General features: G+C 42.2%; 1 protein-coding gene across 7 annotated transcripts in view; it reads left to right on the top strand.

The window, feature by feature from the left end:
- PALM2AKAP2 (PALM2 and AKAP2 fusion) overlaps positions 1 to 21,687 on the top strand; it is a 266,196-nt gene that overhangs the window by 170,895 nt on the left and 73,614 nt on the right. The window contains exon 1 of one of the 7 annotated variants that reach the window (XM_005493397.4): positions 3,827 to 3,980. The exons of the other annotated variants lie outside the window; for them this stretch is intronic. The gene's annotated coding sequence lies outside the window, so the exon portion shown is untranslated. Of the gene's footprint in view, positions 1 to 3,826; positions 3,981 to 21,687 lie in introns of those variants that run through there. 7 annotated transcript variants of the gene reach the window in all.

Here is a 21,687-nt window from a genome sequence, read left to right as displayed (position 1 = left end):
TCCACTGCATAACAATAAAAAAAAGTGCCTCACTGAAACTAGGCTCTCCTGTACTGACAAGGTCCAAAAGCAGAGTAACTCCTCTGTCTCCTGAATAAAGGAGGAGCAGCAGATACTGATACAGCTTCACTCTTTTCACTCCCTATTTTTCTCTCCTCTCCTCCAAACATCTTTGTCTTTAATTTCCTTCTCTTTATCTCCCTATCCTGAGCTGCCCTGTGTCTCTTCCCCTTTATAACTCCAGGCACTCTTTGTTGGCAATGGTTCCATCCTCTTTCTGTCCATGGAAGAGCACACATCTGTACAGAGGCAGATTGCAAACTAGGTCAGTTTATATGGCAGAGATAAAAAGAGCAGGAATAAGAGCCTTTTTGTATAATAACAAGGTCTCACACAAGCACATGGCCCAGTTGTCAGAGGCCTTGAGCATCTGCTGTTGCCACTGACTTCAGCAGCACTAGTCTTCATGTCTACAGGCTGCAGAAGTAGAAAAGCATCCTCAGTTTTGCAGCCCCCTGCAAGCAGAAGTTCAGATACACAGTGTTCTCCAAGACGCCACATTAATCTCAGGGTCTTTTTTTGTCAATTTTTCCAACATGTTCAGCACAGTCTTGGGATGTAAATTGGTCAGTCATTGGAGGAGGAATGAAGTGATACTGGGTATAACACCCTTTTAGTTGACAAACACATAAAACAGGCCTGAAATAGAATGACAAGTGAGGAACTGTCATGTGAGTGTTAAAAATAACTATCTTTCTTGACAAATATTTGGTTAATGCAGCTATCTTTATATTCTTCGTCCTTTCAGAGTTTTTAGGACAATACCAACTGATCTGGCAATTCATTATTTAGGTAAAGGTATTTTAACATTACAGTAAAAGTAAAGGAAGACTGCACTCTGGCAAAGATTAATTGCTCCTTTCTGCTACCTGCAGCTCTCTGTAATGCTGTAAAAAAATTGCAGAGCATTAACTGCATCAGTCTCATTTGTGATATTGCTTTACCTAATGGAAGAAAATCTGTGCTGCAGTCACATGCATCGGTCCAATCTTGTATGAGTCCAGAAAGCAGGAAAGGGGCAGAAGGTAATTGTTGGAACAATAAGATAGAGGAAGAGGAGCTCTAAAATTCCCTGTTTGACAATGTAGCATCATTGGTTTCCACAGAGTTTCCTCCACAGTCCACTACTGCTGGTCTCCAAAACATGGGGCTCTTAGGAAGCATGATACTTGACAATGCTTATTTTAATTATGATTCTGAGGCCTGAAGGGGACTTTTCTGCATGGTTCTGAAGGTTTCCACGAGCAAAAATCACTAATTTATTTCCCTTCCTCCCTTCCAATAACTGCCTTACTCTATTTCTAGCAGCTGAAGTTCCTTAAAAACAAATAAAGGGTGGTCAGACCTGTGAAACATACAAAAAGATGCAACCCCCATGCTCCTATTCCTCTTTCCTCCATATCCCCATATTGCCATTTGGATGGCATGCCTACCTGTGGGAGTACAGACTCTGATGACTGCAGGGCAGGATCAGCAATGCATGTCCCTGCACAGGTGCAGCTTTCCTTTGCTCCCTGTCTGCTCTCTGCAAATAGGCTTAATGAGGACGCATTGTGATTCCAGCACCTTATCCTAGAAGGACAGAGGCTAGGAGTCCTGTCTTTGGGCAGATAACTGCATTGCAGACATTCCTGGGGACATTCCTAAATGGTGCAGCTGAAACACCCCTGTTCAGAGCTGATTTCTCTTCCTCCTTCCTGTGCCCCATGCTAGTGGCAAGTAAAAAATGTTCATTAAAAAGCCCATCCTTTGTCCAGAGAATTTACAGCAAAGTCTGAGAAAGAGAAAACAGATGGCTGCCAGTAGGGATAATGACAGACAGTTCCCTGGTCAAAGACCTTGGTGGGGTTTTGTCTGTACCATACTCTTGCATGTTTTTAGACACATACATTTGCAAAGAGGGTTGTGGCCAGGATAGCTTCTTACTTACAATTATAGCACCAGCTTACATGTCTGCACTTACATTTGTATGGCTCAGATTCCTTATTCCATTACTTTTTATTACAAATCATTTTCGTTATCACACTGTGTGCAGGTAGCAACCATGCCTCTGTGTGAGCATCTGTGTCCTTGAGTTCTCAACAGAGAACGCAGCAGCTGAATTATCAGCAGCAGCGTGTAACCTCCCATTTAATACACTGGCAACTGAAGAGTGGAAGGTGGAAAATGTGACACTAAACTTCAATACAGACTGAAGAGCTAGAAGTTTGCAAACCTCATGCCCGTACTGTCCAAATACAGAGATGCTAATTGGGTTAGAACTAAAGGACACTTAGTGCAATCTATCTGAGAAGAATCAACATTGCTGCTGTAAAGTCCTGCTTTAAACAAACCTTTTGGAGGTCTCTTAAAAGGTCAACAAAAACGTGGATAAGGGTGATCTAATTTCCATATCAGACTGGGTGTTTAAAAGGTTCTTGACAAAGGCTTTTAAGGAGACTAAGCAGAGAAAACAACAGGAGGGAAAACCCTGGTATAGCTCGGTAATTGCTTAGAAGATAAAATTCAAAGTACACGAATAAATCACCAGTTCTCACAATGGAGGGAGGTGCTGGATGGTATAGAGTTCTGCAACAGTCAGTGTTGCAATGTGTGTTGTTCAATGTACTCATGCCTTTCCTGGGAATGGAGTCAAATAGCAAAGTTCATCAAAATGAATTTATTTGGCAGTGATAAGAGGAAAGATTGTGAAGAATTATACCTGGACATTATGAGACAGAATGTTAAATATCAGATGTCCAGTAAAGGTGAATGTAAAATAACACACATGGACAAACAGTCATTAAAACTGGTGGGCTCTGAGCTTGCATGAGTAAAGTCTCAGGGTTATGACAGGCCACAGAAACATCACCTCCTGTGCTCAGAAGAACCTCATGAAGTATTGTCAAGGAAAAACATCATTGTGCCACTGTATGAATCCGTGCTTTGATCACATCTTAAATCCTGTGTATTTCTTCAACTCAAATTTAGATCTGTTAGATCAGGGTCATGCTCAGGAGTGCAACAAGGATGATAAGAGGTACACAACAGTCTGTGGACAAAGGTCCCCGTGAGAGCAACCTGCAGCTCTTCAGCCAGGGAATGCAACGATGTACAGAGATTACTGTGAAGATCTACAAACCAACGAGCAGGTCTAAGAGAGGGTTAATTGTTCCCATCTCCAGCTTAAAGAAAGGGTTAGTTGTTCCTCATGTCCAGTACAGGAGCTGAGGGGATAATTGAGCTGGCACTGAAACAAAAAATAAAAGGCAGAGCTTCTTCACAGGAAGAATAGCAAATCAATGGGAATCCTTGCAAGCATATTTGGGATCCAGGCAACACTGAAGAAGTCCGGGACAGCAGTACTACCTATTAAAAACAAAAAAAAAAAAAAAACAAAAAAAAAGGGAAAAAAAAAAGAAAATCAAGTCAAAACCAAACAAAAAGAAAACAGCCCGAAACCCACGGCTTGGAAACCCCCGGAGCTGGCGGCGGAGCGAAGCTCCTGCCCTGCGCACTCCCCGGAGGCGAGCCGCGGGGCCGCGTTCCTTTCCTTCTCGACGGGGCTCGGCCCCCCCGGTCCCGGCTCCCTCCCCTCCCGCCCGCCGCGGGCATCGTAACAGGAGAGGCTCGCAGGCGGAGGGTAACCCGAGCGCGGCAGGGCGGGGGCCGCTCGGAGCCTCAGCACGGAGCGCTTCGCCCCGCGGGCCGGGACGGGACGGGCGCGACGGGACGAGGCGGGGCGGGGCGGAGCGGGACGAGGCGGGCGGTGGCTTTGCCCCCCTCTTTCGGCGTCGGCGAAGGGGGCGGGCGAGGAGGGAAGTGGGGAGGAGGAAGAGGAGGAGGAAGAGGAGGAGGAAGGGGGACCCGACGTGCCGGGGCTGCGCGCGGAGCTGGGCGCGCACGCTGCGAGCCGGAGGAGCGGGAGCGGTTTGGATAAGGTACCTCCGAGCGCCGGGATGCGCGTGTCCGCGCGGCGTCTGTCTGTCTGCCTGCCTGTCTGTCTGCCTGTGTATGTGTGTGTGTGTGTGTGTGTGAGAGAGAGAGAGAGGGAGAGAGCGCGGCTCCCGGCGCGGAGGGAAGGGAGGCGGCGGTGGCTGCGGCGCTGGCGAGCTGGCCCTCGGCGGGTTGCGAGCGGGAGAGGGGCGAGGGGGGATACGCAGGACAAGGCGGGGGAGGTGAGGGACTGTCGGCAGAGCTGCGAGGAGGGGCAGGGGAAGAGCGAGGAGGGAAGATGGAATCGCGGGGAGGGAGAGAGGAGAAGAGGAAAGGAGAATGCAGATGCGCGGAGAGGAAGGGAAGAGGCCAGGAGGAAAGAGGGGATGCCGAAGGGGGACAATGCCAGCCTTGCCATCGGCAGTCGTGCGCGGCGTGCCCGCCAGCCCCGCGGGATCCCCCGGCCCGGGCGGACGGGCGGGAGCTCCGCCGGAGCGGGGACCGCGGACACAGCGCCGGGTCCGTGCCCGCATCTCCGCGGTGTCCGCAGGCTGGGGCGGCTCTGCCCGCCGGGGGCTCCGCCGTGCCCGGGAGACGGGCGGGCTGTGGGCACGGAGCGGGCGTGGGGAGGGGGCTCAGCAAGAGCCTGAGAAACCCGTGACGTAATTATTTTTTTAATCAGCATGTGTTTTTTATGGCGATCTCAAATTTTCCTGGACTCCCCTTTTTGAACAGAAAATCCCCTGTATCTTTGTTCCAAGTATTTCTATTTTTAGATTCCTCTGTAACAGCAAAGCGAGTTCATGAGTTTTAAGTATTTTTTTTCTTTTTTGTTTGGCCTCTGCTGAGGACCACTGCAGTGTAAACTTCCGAAACATTGGTGTCTCTTTGAAAAAAAGTTATTGAAATTATTACTGAGGTGAGCAGGCCGGCAGCTATTGTGGGTATACCAGTGTTTGAGTTCCTGATGCCATTAATCATTACCCTTAAAGAGCAGTCATCACACTGAAGTTAGGTTTTTATCTTATGATGAATTGCCTGTCAGGTCCCAGAAGATGTACATTAGGTGCAAGTACCAGCCTGCTGGTAGAAGAGACAGAGCATATACCCCCAGTTGTGATTTTACCAATGAAATAAACTTTTTTTCTTATTATAAGTGGTGATTAACAGTTCAACGTTGTAATGATATTCTCTGATTCTAGCATTGTCTCATAGCTCTGGTATGTCAATTTGTATTCATGCTGTGTAAGTGTTTTGCAGAGGTTTTGCCTATCTGGCAGGGATTTATTTCAATTTCACAATTACGTTTTCTGATCTCAGCAGCCTCAGGAACCCAAAGAAGTTGTGTATGTATATATCAGCATCTGTTATAGTGTGTGACTTTTTTTTTCCCTAAGAAATTCAAGTTTTCTCATGTCTTTAGATCACAGTTTTTATGTCTCTGAGCACAGCAGAAGTTACAGCTGAAATTGTGTTCATTTAAGTGTATTCATTGCAAGCATTTCTGACCACTCAGTATTAAGTGTTTTTTATCGATTGATCTTCATTTTATGTTTGAATGCCAGTCCATTTGCTGCCCTGCTGTAGCCTCTGCCAAAATAAGTGTTGAGAAATCTGAAATGTTACATAGAGATACTGGCTTTTGAGACCTGATCTCTTGTTTTTGTATTAGTTTTCCTAGCTGTACAAAGAGTACAAGTCCCAGGTGAGCTCTTAAGTAAATTAAGCCATATTTATAGATATTTTGTAATAGTGCCAGTAAAAAATAGGTCTTGTGGCAGCTGATGGTTATTTCTCTTCATTGTGGATGTGCAGCTTCTGTACAAGGGATGTGTGCAGTCCTTTTAAATTACTCCAAACTCCTGTTGACTTCAGCCACAGTTTTGGCTAAGTTAAGAACACAGGATTGTATGACTTGCAGAGTGAAAAATACAGCCAGCAGAATCCTGAGCAGTCTGATGTATACTTTGATCATAAGATAATTTGATTCATGCCTGGTTTGTCTTGTCTAAACCGCAAAATTCACTTTTGCTACTGGAAACACCTGCTGATTTAGCAACTGCTATTGATACTCCATTTATAGCAAGACAAGAAGAGCTACATAAAGCATCATCCAGAACTGTCCCTATTGTCACTATTCACAGTGTGATTTTTCTCTCGTTCATGTGCTGCTGTACTGATTCTCAGGCAGTTCTGATTTCAGCTGATGGGCAGTACATTTATGGCTGTGGGATAAAGAGGGTTGTTCAAGCTACCAAATGGTCTCTTTCTTCCTCCTACCCCGCTTTAAAAAATAAAAAGCTGTGGCAGCTGTCTCTTCGAGCAGGCTGTGCTGAAGGGGCAGATCTTTGTTCTCATGTGCACCCTGTTTCTTGGATGGCTAGAGTTCAACCTGAATTCTGTGTAATTCTGATACAATTTTCATTGCCTGTTTCCCATTTTTAGGTGGATTTTTTTTATTATTTGTTTCAGTGCCAAAACTTAATGAAGGTTCCACAGGAAATTCTGGACAGATAATGCATTGAGGAAAAGTCTTTTCCAATACTCCCACCCGCTAGGACCAAGTCCATTGAAGTTGATGCAGATAGGCTTGGCATTCAAATTATTGTGGAAAAAAAAAGCTGGCCTGTTAATTGATGATGATGCCAGCTTACCTAGATATTGCATTGGTCCTGTAGAGGAATGTTCTTAAATTGAATTGCTGACCTAGACCACTAGAGTGCAGTTTTATAAAATTAGGCTTAATTTTGAAATATAGCAGCAGCAGCACTGAATGAATGCCAACAGATGCAGTTATATCTATAATTTATGTTTTCTTTGAGCCGTATGTCAAAGTGGTGCTCTTTTTCTTCTACATCTCCAAAATTTGAAGTCTTATCTGCTGAACTAACTGTAAGATTTGGCATGCATTGCTCTGGTAAATTAGCAAAGTCCATAATCTTTGAACTCTCCTATCTGGGATTCTTCTGCTGCTAAGAATGTATTTCACAGTACAGCTTGATAGGGAGGGACCTGGAGAATGATTCTGCTGGTTAGTCTCCAGTGAGGAAGCAAACCTCGCAGTCTTCCTCTTGGGGTAGGTCAATTAGGGATAGTTTCCATCTCAGCCGTCTGACAAGGACAGATGTCCAGTTGTAGTTGGTAACATTAACTATCCCATATTATGCCAAATGGGAAAGATTTTTACAGAGTCAGATTGGGAATTTTGGGGGTTTTTAAATACCTTATGGTAACCAGTCATCATAGTCATTGAAGTTGACTGCAGGAATCCAGATATTGATTAGGATGATGGCATCTCAAGGCCCTTCCAGTATTTTCTGTCATCAGTTAAGAGTCATGGTTATTCAGTACTGAAATGTGTACAAAGTTTTAAAAAATACATGTTGCACACAACAACTTCAGGAGATCACATATGTATCTTACTCCATCCCAAAAAACAAGTGTGAATCATCAGTGCCAAAGTTTTTCACCTGTACAACAGAATTCTTGTTTCTTCTTCTCTACATTGGACAGTCTTCAGGGCTTTTCCATAATTTTCACTCAAACTCACTAAGTTGAAACTGTAATTTCAGCTGCTACTGCAGGCTTGTTTCCCAAATAATAACATAGACAGTGCTTGACTTTTCTGGTATTATGACAGAATTAACAAAAAAGAGGATACATTTTTTCATATTAAAATTCTGGGTTATCAGCACAAATTGTTGTTCTTACTTTTGATGGGGAATAACCTTCATTAATCCATTGTAACTGTAAATCATGCCATCCTTAATTTTAAAAATAGATTGTTTTATTTAAGTTTATAATTAATGAGAGTTCAAAGTTCACTTTTTGTTTATTTGATGATGGTAAGATACTGGATTTCCAGGAGAAAACTGTATCCTCAGAATAATTCCTCAGAAATGTTGTTAAAATACTGTATTGTAACAGGACTCAAGTGTTGCATTGCTCAGTGTGAGACTTAGATGCAGTATAGTGTGAAAATGAGAGTGTTCCTTAGGTATTATACTGGCAGAGAATTACTTATTTAATCCCTTATTAATAACAGAGAAAAACAATACTGTATTTAAAATAAATCAGATTTCCTCCAAAACATATCTACATCTATTAGAAAGGTTAGGAATATTGCTTTAAAAGACATGCACAAGCTCTAGGGAAAACTTTGGTATGTGCTACTGAATCATGAAAGTGTATCCTGTTCACTTTGGAATTTTCTTCCATCTTTATCTAATTAACTAAAGAGATGAATCATGATCCAGGGGGAAAGAATGCTTCCAAAGCTCTGGATTTATTTTCTCTAGAATCTGTTGGTTACAATAATTTCTTTTGGGGCTCTGAGCATTATAATTTTCCTGTTCTTCTGTGTTTCTGGATTTAAAAGGGGAAAAGAGCAGAAAACTGTCTGTATCAATTACTAAAGTCACATCACCATATGTACTTCATATGGTGAAGGGAAGGGTTCTCTGTGTTTTACCAGCTTTATTCTATATGTTTTTGTGTTATTTTATGCAACATCTGTTAGTATAATTCATGCGTGAATCAGGAAAAGTTTTTAAGGGTGTAGTGGGTGTAGCACTGGCAGGGAAGGGTGACTTTTATGCATCTCATTTAGTCCCTTTCTAGCCACTAAAGTTGACCACTTCAACAAAATAGTGCAAAAAAAATTCTCCTGTCATATTAATTTTCAAATACCTTAAAACTGGTGGCACATTAGGATTATACTCACTTAAACACAGACACACACACACACCCCAAAACAAACAAGCAAAGAAAACCAGCCAAGCAGACAAATAAACACCACCAAACCCACAAACACCACTGCTTCAATCACTGAGTTACTGAGTCGTTATGACTGTGCCTGGGTGCAGATGCACCTGAGGGCATGTGGAGCTTCCTTCCTAACAGTTCTTCCCAGGGACTGATACTTGAGAACAGGGATCTTATTTTTTAACCATTAAACCCAAGAATTCGAGTGGGCATCTTATGCCTCGTGTTCTGGGACAGTGACACCAGCGTTGAGTTGAGCTTAATAACAGCTATTTTTTCCCCAGCACTCCAGGGAAAAATACAGCTCCATCTGTATACATGCTTGGAATGCCCTATTTCTGTATCTCATTGAATGTGGAGCAAGTTTAGTAGTGCCAAGTGAGAAGAACTCCCTAACAGAGCTGCTAATATACAAACAAGATCCACCCATGTTTGAAAAAGCTCTACTGGCAAACTAATTAAATAGATTAACTTATATAAATAAAGCTTGCACAAGTAAAGCAGTAAAGATTGTTTTTGTTGAAGTTGGTAAGTTCTTTTGTACTGATCTTTTGTCTCTCTAATTCTGTTCTGTTAGGAGTGTATCACAGTACTCCTGTAGCCTTGTGAGTAAGACAGTGTGAAGCCAATCTCAAACTTTTTAATATTATTCTATCAGCTTTCCTCAGAAATAGGTCATTTATTTCCAATTTTAGAGTTCCCTATTAGCTGCTGCTCTGCCCCAAGAGTGAGCGCAAGAAGAGGTTTTTGCTGGCAGTGCTCTTGAGAACCCACATGCTGGTGGGGGAACTACTATCAATAAACCCAGAGGATCATTTAACCTGATTTTAAAACTAAGTATATGCAAGGTGAACAAACCGTTGGGGCTTGTGCCGTCGTTTGTTGTTCTGACTGTCCCTATGTTCTCAAGACACGTTTCACTGGCACAGCTTGCTTGCACTTATGAGAGGGTGACTATGGCCAAAATATCAAGGAAGATCTGGAGGACCAGGTGCTTTAGTAGGAAAGTGTAGCCATGAGAATTCAAACACATTCAGGCCTCAACACCATGTTGTTTCACACAATGTGGGGCTGAGACAGGGACACACCAGGGCAGGTTCCCAGCAGAATTGTTCTGGCAGGGCTTGGCTGAGCTCAGCAGAGCAGAGACTGATCCAGTTCTTCATTGTTCCATGCTCCTGCTGCTGGTTGTAATCATTAAAAAGAGAAATTGTTAGCCAAAGTTACGGTCTGACTTTTCCATTTCATTGCGTATTTTCAGTATTTTAATAGAATCGTATATTCATTTAGTTTGGAAAAGGCCCTTAAAACAGCAACGGTAAAACTATGAGAATTCTGTATTTTTCTGTTGTGAAAGTGGTACATATACTGAACACACTGGTCAGTCTATCACTAGAAACTGGCTTAATCAAACCAACCATTTTGAATACTTTAGTTAGGTCTAAAGAGTAGCGCAGAAGAACCTGTGCTGGCTTTAGATGCTGTTCTTTGATTTGGTAAATGCCTGACCCTGTCCTGCATCCATTTGATGTTCCCAGTCTCCACAATGCTTCTATCACTACATTATAATGTGGACTTTCATTAACACTCTTCTGACTTTCACTAACACTCTCCTGTTTCAATTCCTGGCTTTGTTTAATTTAAAAATGTCAGAGACGTATTACCTTCCTCTTACATTACTGCCAATGAAAGCCTGTTCTTCCTCTCTGACTCCCAAATCCTTATGAGTCTCCTCTGAATCTCTGGTGAACAGCAGCTCTGAGGAAGGAGAGCAGCCGCTGCAGTTTTTGGGGGAGTTCTTTAAATCTTGAAGTGTACTTTTTAAAAGAGGAACTAACATAGACTGAAGAAGTGCCCATTCACTTTCTGAAAATGAAACCTTTTAACAGCATTTTTGATGGTCACTCTGTCCTGTTGCCTCCGTGGCTTTCTAAAGTGATACATTTGTAAGGCCCAGGCTTATGCTCATTTTGATGTATAAAATGTGCTTATCAACTTGGCTAATGAGAACAGAAGTGGCATAGCAAGCAGCTCAGAGTGTGTATTGACAGACTTCTAGCGAATAGTTCTCACTTCAAATTAAAAATATCTTTTAATTAGTTTACATTTTTGGCATTTTGGGATATATTTTAAGCCCTTAAACTTCTTGAAAAATATTTTTCCATCTAATGAACTCAGAGATAGCTCAGGTAATTTTGAAATTTCTAGGAGGATCACCCTTAGGGAAAAAAATCACATTTGGAGTTGTCACTGGAAAGCTGACAACAGCTACTGTCATATTTAGACAGTCCTGAAGCCAGTTTGTGATAAGATCAGCACATAAGTGCCGGACTCTCCAGAATTTAGCTCTGAGTGGCAGTTAATTCCACTGACATGTTATTTATTTCTTGGGGCTGGGTGCTGGTGGCCAGCAGTAGAGTTGGATTTCAAATATTTGGTGACTGAGACAAACTAGCTTTCAGGATGAAGTGTGCTGAAAAGAAGAGATTACAATAAATTAATGTTTCTTGTGGGGAAATTCTTTGCTATTGTCTTTTTGTCAGATGTCATTTTCAAATGAACTTCTGCTCTGAATAAAATGTTTTTAGGCTATTCTGACTGCCATTCATTCCCCAGGCTTCTCCATTATTCAGGGGTTGCATGTGTATAGCAGCAACAGTTCAACAGCAAAATGGCTTTATTCTTCTCTGTCCTTGTGGGATGTGGGGAAACCTCAGAAGTTCAGCTGTTGGGCACACCTTGCCTACTGTTCTTGTTGACTCTGGCAAGTCATCTTGCTGTATCTTGCTGGCCTGAATGAGGGATGTGACTGCTGTGGAGAGCTGGGTAGGGTTTGTATTAAACTGTGTCCTGCTGGAGACTTGTTTTCTTTCTGGAGGAAAAGGATGATAGGACTGTTCTCTTGCATGCTCCAAGACTCTGTACTGTCCATGCTTTCTGAAGAGAAATCAAGCCAACTCCCTAAGTTCTTGGCAGAGTGAACTGACAAAAAAGGGACTTTTCCAACGGGATATAACCAACTGATCACCACCTGCCTGGGGTGTATGTCCTTGGGAGCAGAGGAGCATGTACATGGTGCTTCTAAGCATTCCGTTTTGCCTGTCTTCAGGATGTGTTTCTGCAGACAGGAACATAAAATTGGAATCCTGCAGGTGCAGATGGTAAACGTGTGATTGTGTCTGTCATGATGTTAGGTACTGGTAAGAAACCCAGAGGCAAAAAAGAAAAAAGTACATAAGTTTTGTCACATCAACTGCTCAGTTTCTATTAAAAATAGTGGTGAGCGTGAAAGAAAGTGAGAGGAGGCTACTTATGCTAGTATTCAGTAAATGGAGAGCAAGATTGCATTTAAAGCTGTGGCAGAGTTGCATTGTCCAGAAGTGTTCATCTGCAGATGCAGTGGATCTGAGATAATGAAAGACTAAAGCATTTCTACCAGTGTAACCTGTGCCATCTTTTCCTCTGTGTCACATGAACAGCCTGTGACACATGGACAGCACTCAGGCTACACTGCATGACCTCTGAAGAGCTGCAGGGCTGGGCTCCGGTTGAGCCCCGCTCAGTTTTGTCTTCTTTCATTGAAGAATTGGTTCTTCAACATTCCACTCGTTGCAGATGGTGACGCTTCTGCAGAAAATGGGAAGCATCAGGCCAGGGTTCACTGCTCACACAAGCTTTTTGAGGGTTTGCGTCTTCCAGGCACAGATAAAACTGCTGGTCTAGACTGGGAGAGTCAACATTAGACATCTGAACACCATCGTGCCAAGTTACCTCTGCAGGTACTTACCGGCTCTTTGGCTGTGCATTCTTAAGGGGTGAGGATTTGGAACTTCAGTAGAATCGTAGCAGCAGGACACATGGGTATCTGATGGATGGGGACTGACTCTGTAGTTAAAAGGCACGTGTGTACATGGGTGCTTTGTCCAATATCCCATTGGCATTAGTCATCTGACAGATGATGCATTGGGAAATGCATTTGGGAAATGCATCATGCCATTTATCATGCCAAATTATCTTTCTAGCTGCTGGATCTAATGAATAATTTCCTTTGGAAGCAAAAGGGAGGGGAATAAATGGAAAAAGGAGACACTGAACAATTTACACTTTTATTGTGGCAAATGTGAGTTTGAAATAGTGTGCCTGACATCTTTAAAGAAGAAAAGCGGACCCAGTTTCAGACCAGGAGGACTTAAATTTGCTAGTCACGATGCCAAGATTTTATAGTGACTTGATGGTTTTGTTCCTCAAGAACATGGCAGTAGGTTCCAGCAACAATAGACCTCCACTGTAGAGGGTCACGATCACAAAATTTCTCAGGTTCTTCCTAGCCATGCCAGACCTCAGGCATTTTAAGAAGCTGGGCAGTATGGAAATAGGCCTGTGCAGCTCTGTTGCATTTCAGGTTTGGGACTAGATGCTGGGTGATACATTTTGCATTGGTTTGGTGAAACAGATTTTGTATATATATTCTGTTGTTAGACATCAGTTAATTCATGCTATTGAACAATATTTGAAATTTTCTATTTAATTTGTATTTACTTTGATTATGGGCTTGATATGGAGCTTACCATAGATGATAGAAAAAATATCACGAGAGACTAAAACCAAATTTTTCTCTTCTGCAGTTTTCAGGAATCAATAAAATCCTCTTTTACATAACTATACAGCAGCTTCAGTGATAACAAATTTGGGCTTGTTAACTGTAAATTTTTTTTTAATCTTTAAAGTTTTAAAATATTTCTGGGCTGCAGAGTTAAAAACTAACAAAAATATTTAGATTCAGAGTGTATTATAAAGACCTGACAAGTCCGAAAGAAGGACTTCTCTGGGTCTTTTGTTCTTGTTCAGATGCTGAGGCTTATAACCTTTTCTGGAAAGCTCTGAAATAAGCTACTCCTCCTTCAAATCCTTCAAGCCAAAGGCCCAGCTTTGGCAGGAGAAGACCCTCTGATTTTCCTCTGTGCTAACAAACACAAATAACAGACAAATATGTTGTTAGTCTCTCTCAGTGTTTCCCACACTCTGTGACAGTGTTGCCAGTTCTTTGGTTTGGCTGTTAAAAGGATAACAGCAAAAAACAGCTGTCCTGTGGCAGAGCAGGATGCTGGTTCTTGGAGATGTGTGATGGGAAGGAGATGGTGGGTAATATCACTGCCCTGGAGCAGGCAGCTCTGCACAGGGATCTGACCATGCAAGTCAGCCTGGCCAGGGCAATGGTATGGGCTCAGACCCTTGTTCAGTGGGAGGGGGCAGCTCTTACATTTTCTAGTCTGCGTTACATTTGCAATGTCTGTCTCACTTATGAATTTCTGGGCTTTTGTTCTGCAAAGCCCAGGTCTTCCCTCCACCTTTAGCCTGTTTCTTGTTTGCTTCTCTTCTTTTGGTGTTACATGAGGGGTTTTTCTAAGTGTTTGTTGGCGCTGGGGGTCAAGAGCCTAATATAAGAGTAAAGTGTACATATCCAAACTTTTTCCCAGCTCTGGTCACTCACTGTTTGATTTGTGCGAGGTTGAGAGGAAGGCTGAGTCATTTTCTTCAGGGAAGAGGTCTGAGTGTTCAGCTGATGCTGTCGTTTCTTTCTCACAGAGAGATGTGTGTTTAAAAAGCAGTGTGCTGTATGACAGTAGTGGTGGGAGCGCACAGAAGAACCTTGTCAGAACCAAGTTCTCCTCCTGCCAGCTGTGCACCAGAGAGTCTGTAACTGCCTGAGCTGCTGGAGGGTTAACAAAGACCTGGTGGTGTGACGGAGTAAAAGATTGGATCCTTGTCACCATGACAGTCCTTCTTCTGATTCACTGCTCACATTGTACCTTGGGCAGCTTGACTGAATTATGTATTTGCTCCTAACATATTGCCTGCATTTACAGAGGCCTTCCTGGAATGCAGTTACCAGGAAAGCCTTTTCACTTTGCTGGTACTCCTGTATCTGCATTTTCAGCATCAGATAGGTATACATGGCATGCATAACCCTCCTCCTGAACAGGAAGCCTGGAGGACACCTTGAAGGACACCATCTTACTGCAGGTCTCTTCCCAGAGTGCTGCTTTGCCTTTCCAAAAGATGGACTAGGAGCAGTGCCCTGGTTTTGGGCAGTAAAGCCCCAGGGCTGACATGCTTATACAGGGGTTGATTTAAGCAGCCAAAAGCACAATTCCTCCATGCCTTTCTGCTTCCTTCTAGAATATAACCTTCTCAAACAACTTACTGCATTTGTGTTGATTCTTTCAAAGCTCAGAGCTTTACATGGAAGAGCAGCAATTGGCTTGTATTCCATCAAGAAAAGCTGCATCAGAAATAGTTTTCACTAGAGAAAAACTAGAAAACCTCTTAAAGAAATTACTAAGAGTAAAAGTTTCATTTTTGCTCTTGAATTCTTGTTCTTGCCAGTTGCAGTATTGTTGCTGCAGACCAAGTAGTTTATTCACAAGACCTTTAAACAAATAAAATTAAAAAGGTATCTACAAACTCTAGTTAGTCCCAGCATAAAGTGGGAATGCTGTCCATGTGCTGTTGTTCTTGTGCTCTGGTCTTGTGTTTATACATTGCTTGAATTTTCTGTGAGCATTGTGTGGGTTCTTTTACTGAGATTGGTGGGATTTCTGATCTTATGTGACCATAGCTTTTGCCTTTCCTTTGCCTTGTTTTCTTTATAAAATTAAGTCAGCCTTCTGTGATTAAACTCATTGCATAGAAGGAAAAAATGTGAGATGTTTCCTGCAAACAATTGATGACAAACTCATTGTACTAAGCTTGCTGAAAAGGAACTTTTTTTTGGAAGGTGAGAATAAAGGAATTTCCTCCTCCACCCTTCTGTTGTTCAGCTGTGAACTGATATTGTTGAGAGGGAAAAAAGTTGCTTTAGTTTTCCTCAGGATATTATTATGTGATCTTAGTGAAAACTTTTAAAGGTACAGCTGTCACTGCAAAGGTTTCGGTTTCATGCAGAATTGAAAAATTAATTCCCGGTTTGTTTTTAGTTTAAAGCATAGTCAGTTCTGTTAATTTTCACAAAAGATATCCCTTTCAGAAGATTCAGAGATTCCCGGGGTTAACTTTACAGTTCAGTGAGAATGAAATCTCTTTTACGGCACTCTCTATGATACAGTTTGATAATTACTCATCCTGCCTGACTGCCATTGAGGGAATGGGAAAATGCTTTTTAAGGGTGGTAGTGGGGTAGGGTATATTCCATTTTTGTATTTATCAGGCAAGATGCCTAAACTAGGGTTTGACATTACCCTCTTTTAGTTTGTGTTGAATTCATTTTTATTGAAACACTTGCTCAGCATCAGGGTGTGAGTTCTGTGATGTCCTGTGCATGTATTTTACTTTATCAGAGTGTAAGTAGGCTCACCATCCTCCCTTTTCCTCATTCCTTGGGATCTCCTGTAGACCCAAGCTATTGCAGCAATTCAGATCCCAAGCTCTTGTACTGCTATTTCTCTCAAAATTCAAATTGTCTTCAATTTATTTCCCTGATGGTCTAGTTCCTGTTACCATTCAAGTGAAAGAGCAGGGATAGATTAATGCTGCTCTGAGTATTATTAATAGTTCTTCATTACACCCCTAATTAAGATTTAAAATAGGATTTAAGTAATTATGTAAACCTGTTATAAGGTACAGTTTCTGTCCCAAAATCTCAAGTAGACAAAACAGAGAATAAAAACAGCAGATAGAGCTCATTGCTCAGTAGACAGCATTGCTACTGATAAACACCACAGACCTCACAAGTGCTAGCAAAGAGCAAAATTACCTTGTCTCAGCATACTAGTTCCAGTAAAATTCAAACCTAAAACCTTATCAATGGTTGTGGCTGGAGTTTCTACAGGTCTTGGTTTAACTCTAGGTAACAAGTCACCTCCTCCATGCCTGAAGAGCAGAAAGATGTAACATGTAAAGATGTAACATGTGGGATAGGTCCTTAACTGCAGCCTCCTAGGTTAACTCTTACTTTTGTGGCTATGCTTTTAAAAGTCAGCTGTATCCCTGCCTGCAGGACCAGCCAGTACCAGAAGATAAAAAGAAGCCTTCAAAGATTTGCAGCATTTTTGTTTCCTATTGCAGCACGGGACAATCAAGCATAATGCTTATTGCTTATTCAGACTTTTACACTGGTAGAATTAGGTATATCCTTGGCTCCTGGTGGAACAGATATTCATAGTTTCAAACATATAGCCTTTTTGGTATTCTGGACTTGCATTATTCTACCCCCAAAACTGTCTCAAGATGAAGCCTGGGAAATGGTTGAAGGAAAACAGTGAGGCAAAGGCAGGGTGAAAGGAAGCTCTTATGGTCTGAGGCTGGAATGATGTCAGGAAGAATAATTGTTTTGTACTCTTAATTGCTAGCTTTACTCATGCAGCCTAAATTGACATGGGTGGGGAGAATGTGGTGTGCCACATCTGCACTGACTCATGGGACAGTAGTCACCTGCCTGCCCCCTCAATTATTTTTGGCTTCCCGTGAAAGACTCAAGGATGACATAAGCAGGGAGAGTGAGATCCAAAGTCCTTCATTTCGTTAGCTTGGACTGTGGCTCTGTCACCAAATGTAGCAATAATGGAAGCAAAATGACAGTTCAGGGGTTTTTTCTACTGTATGTGGAGCTGTGGTAAGGCAAGCTTGCACATGAGGCACATGGATAGCAGATGCCTCTCCAGAGGCACATGGATTGCAGATGACATAGAACTACCTTGTACTTGGTTCGTAGGCTTTCATAAAGCATGTCTGTTGTCTGCCAGATGCTCTGATATGTTGAAGAGGCATTTAAAGAAGAATGGCACAATAAGTTCAAGGTGTTGGTTTTAGTACAGAAGTTTTAGGACATCACTTGTATCTTGCAAAAACATGAGCATATGCGAGTAGAAACAACCAAAAGTTAGCCTTTTTTATATATGTTGTTTTTTCAAATTGGTGTATTTGAGTTACCTTGTTTGCATGTGTTGTGGTTTAACTTCAGCCAGCAATCAGGCACGAGGCAGTCGTTCACTCATCCCCACACCAGTGGGGCTGAGGAGTGAATTGAAAGGATAAGAGCTGGAAAACTCATTGAGGGTTGAGGTCAAAACCATTCAGTAAAGAAAGCAAAAGCCACACACACAAGCAAGCAAAACAAAACAAGGAATTATTTTACTGTTTCCTGTGGCAGGCATGTGTTCAGCCATCTCCAGGAGAGGAGAGCCCCATTATGCATAACAGTTACTTGCATAGACAAACACCATCATTCCAAATACTCCCCTCCTTCCTCCCATCTTTATGTCCCGAGCATGAAGTTGCATGGCCTGGAAATCCCTTTGGTCAGTTTGGGTCACCTGTCCCAGCTGTGTCTCCTCCCAGCTTCCTCACCAGCATGCAAGAACAAACAGCAGAAAAGGCCTTGGCTCTGTGTGAGCCCTGCTCAGCAATAGTAAAAACATCTCTGTATTATCAGACCTGTGTTCAGCACAGTACAAAATACAGCTCCATACTGGCTGCTGAAGAAAGTTAATTCTGCCCCAGCCAAATGCAGCACAACAGTTCAACTAAAATACACTATGTACTGAAGCAAGGGGTTTTTGTGGCTGAATCAGACTCAGAAGATTTAGCAAGAAGTCTGGGAGGGGTTCCTGTAGATTTATTGAATTTCAAAGTAAGTTCCCTGTAATTTCCTTGTTAGAGGCTAATTATCACAAAATGTGAATGGCTTTTTTTCTTGCACATATGACTTCCATGTCATCTCATCATCTTGATAAAGCAGACCTCATGAAACAGATTTGCAAAGGGGTGTCCACATCAATGCAGCTCATTTCATATAGCTGTGTGTATACAACTCAATCAATATTTAGGTGCCAGCCGTTGAGTACCAATGGTTCGTTTTAATTGAAGAAATGCAGATGAATATTTTTTATTTGAAAGCATGTGTGCATGGTACAGGGTTCTGTTTGGTCTTCAGAACACTCATGTAGTTGGAAAAGGTTGTATATGTCAAATATTTAGTTATTAGCATTTATAGTTTCCTTGATATAATACTCATTTCAATGTATTCTCTAAAGCCTATTTCATACTAAAGAAGAGTTGCCTAACTAACTGTGTCCATGATTTGTCATACTCGGGAATAGTTCCCAACAGTCTTGACAGGCAGTGAAGGCTATGCAGGAATAGTGAATCCAAAAAGAACAGTTTTCGGTTCATTTCAGGTTGATTTAATTGCCTTTTCCCTACAGATGGCATGACTGATTCAAGGTAAGAAGCTGAAACTGGTGAGAGGGGATGGAGGTCTAACATCTGATTACGGCCACTCTGCTTTTGATCAACCTGCTGGTAACTATAGATCAGAAATAAGACTGATCAAGTTTATAGGAAGAATCTAATGCCAGGAGAAAGTGTTGCATTATAAGACCCTTATGTTTTTAAGTCAATTAAGACACCTCACTGGAAAATTTTTGAAATTTCCCTGGTGATGTGTAACTGGGACACTACTGAACATTCAGGGGAAAAAAATCTTAAAGGTTGACATCTGACAACAGAAATTAAATGGAAAATATGTGGGACAGCACTGCACAAGTGATTGAAAATCCCTTGGGCACAGAAGTGAACAGCATAACTTGGAATCAGTAAGGGGTTGTAAACATGTAGAATTGGCAGTTAGCTTGATTAGATCAATAAGGCAGTGATGAAGAGGATTCTCCTCAAATACAGTTTCACTTGGCTTGAAACTTAAGGCTTTTTATCTGCAACTTCTAATCCTATTAGATTTAATCCTCAGCTGTTTGGAAATTTCACCATTGTCATGCACACATTTTCCACCTTGCAATCTTATTAGGCCTTGATACCTGCATTACTCATCAGTAGTTCTTCACAATTTTTCCAGATGGAAATTCTCCTTGAAATCAGATCTGAGTTTGTGTTCACTTGAATTTCAAATTGTTCTTCCTAGTTCAGTTGGTAAAGAATATCGTGGTCAGAATCCATATGTAATAAAACCTCAATTTGACCTAGTCACCATTGACTTGGAATCTTTCTAATGGGGTAATTACCTTCTTTTGCTCATTTCTATACTGATTTCTTACCATATACACCCTACAGCTTCATCTGGCAGCACTATTGTTTCTGATATAAGTAAAATCTGTCGGTGCTGCTGTAAAGCTAATGTACTCATTGCTTAGACAGCTAATTAGCATGACTAGCAAGCTGCCTGAGGTCTGTGAGTCTGAATTAACTCTCCTACACACACTGCTTAAAACTAGAGCGTCGCTGAAATAGCAGTGTAGGGGTAGACATGAACAACTGGCTGACAGAGGGGAAGAGAAGGTCTAGGAGAAAGGCAGTAGCAGAAAAGAAGCACTTTCTCCTTCAAGTCTGTTTTGAAAGAGAGCAATGAGTTGTTAGCTCTTCTCAAAATATGCTTTGCTACCTTTGTGTGCAGAGGCTGGAAGTAACATCTTGGCTGAGGTTATTCTTCCCTAGGCTTCTGTGCACATTGAAAGCTTACCCCCAGATCAAGCATTGCCCAGTTTTAGTCCTTGGGATTGAGCATCACACTTTCTCCACAGCTTTTTTCACCTCAGATGAAGTGCTACCAAGGGATAGCTGATAGCAATGAAAAATGACTTGCACAGGAGGGAAAGGAGTGCCACAGACCCCAGATGATCTGTGTCTCCATGGGGAGAAAGTCAGCCAAAGGAATGCAGACTGAGCTCACTGTCCAGCTTTACACCCATCAGAAATGCTCACATATGCTTCCCAGGGTGAAATGGATCAACAGATGTTCCCTAATCCATTCTCTACAAAGAACATCACATACATCTCCTAATCTGTTAATGAGTGATAGTAGACAGTCTCCTTGGCTGTTCATGGGACTCTTGATTGTGCCTTCTGGCAAGCAGGAACAAACCCCCTGTTCTTTGCTCTCTCCCTCCTTAATGCTCCAGACCTTGCTGCCTTTATGCAAGGTCATAAAGGAAAGAGTCAAGATGTTCCATTAATAATAGACTGCTCTGAGAACCAACCAGAATCCTTTCTGCTGCTTTGTCATGCTTTTGTAAGTTTACAGGCATGCCACTTCTCACTTCAAGCACTCACTGGGTCTTGTGGAGCAGAGATATTTCTTTGCTATTTATACTGAAGATTAATTTGTGTTCAATTTTGCTGTTGGTTGTGCTGAAATGACTTCAGTCAGCATCTAGTCCTGTCACCCAAATTCAAGCAGCAATCTTGCTAAGGAGAAACTGAGAGAAGCAGATGTAACACAAGCAACATATTTTGTCATGAATGCAGCCTGCATCAGCAATCATCCACATGGAAAACCACTGTTCTGCCAGAATTTTGGGTGTGGTTCATACTTGAAGTGGTTCATACTTGATATGGTTTATTCCAAGTGGTTTGAAGTTTTCCTAACGTGTGAAGTTTCAGAGTGCCTGGATAGGAGAGAGAGAGGCAGAGCAAGAGGTCTGTGGCCTGCTGCTTCCTAAAGTGAGTTGGTACCAATGCTTGCTGCCAGCATTTCCTCATTTTCAGTGGTGTTTTAAGGTACAATAGTTTGCATAGATTTTTTAAAAAAGAGGTGAAAGAAGTTTTGCATCCTTCAAAAACTGGAGGTGGCATGCTCTCCTGCTTGGCTTTTTATTCTGTGTTCCCAAATCACTCCCTACATATATATTGCATGGTGGGGTTTAAGTTCTTTTGGCGTGCTCATCTTGTTAAGGATGGTGTCAGGTTCACCCTGGAAGTGATCGGCTCTGCCTGCAGGAAAGTCTAGCCCACAGAGCTATGGGAGGCATAGCTGAGCATGGCAGTGGCCACAGCAGAGAACTGAGGGGAGGAGTGTCTGTGAGGAAACCTAACAGCTGGAGGAGGCATGATTGCTTTATGGCAGTGTGAGTGCTCACAAGGTGCCTTTTTCCTCACTGGAAGAAACCAGCAAACTTTGGAAATAAGTGCTAGCTGTCAATTACTTGGTTACGTGAGCAG

Source organism: Zonotrichia albicollis, chromosome Z (assembly GCF_047830755.1).
Source record: "Zonotrichia albicollis isolate bZonAlb1 chromosome Z, bZonAlb1.hap1, whole genome shotgun sequence".
Taxonomy (NCBI): domain Eukaryota; kingdom Metazoa; phylum Chordata; class Aves; order Passeriformes; family Passerellidae; genus Zonotrichia; species Zonotrichia albicollis.
The sequence above is the reverse complement of the archived record's forward strand: the minus strand, read 5'-3'. Positions and strand labels throughout refer to the sequence as shown.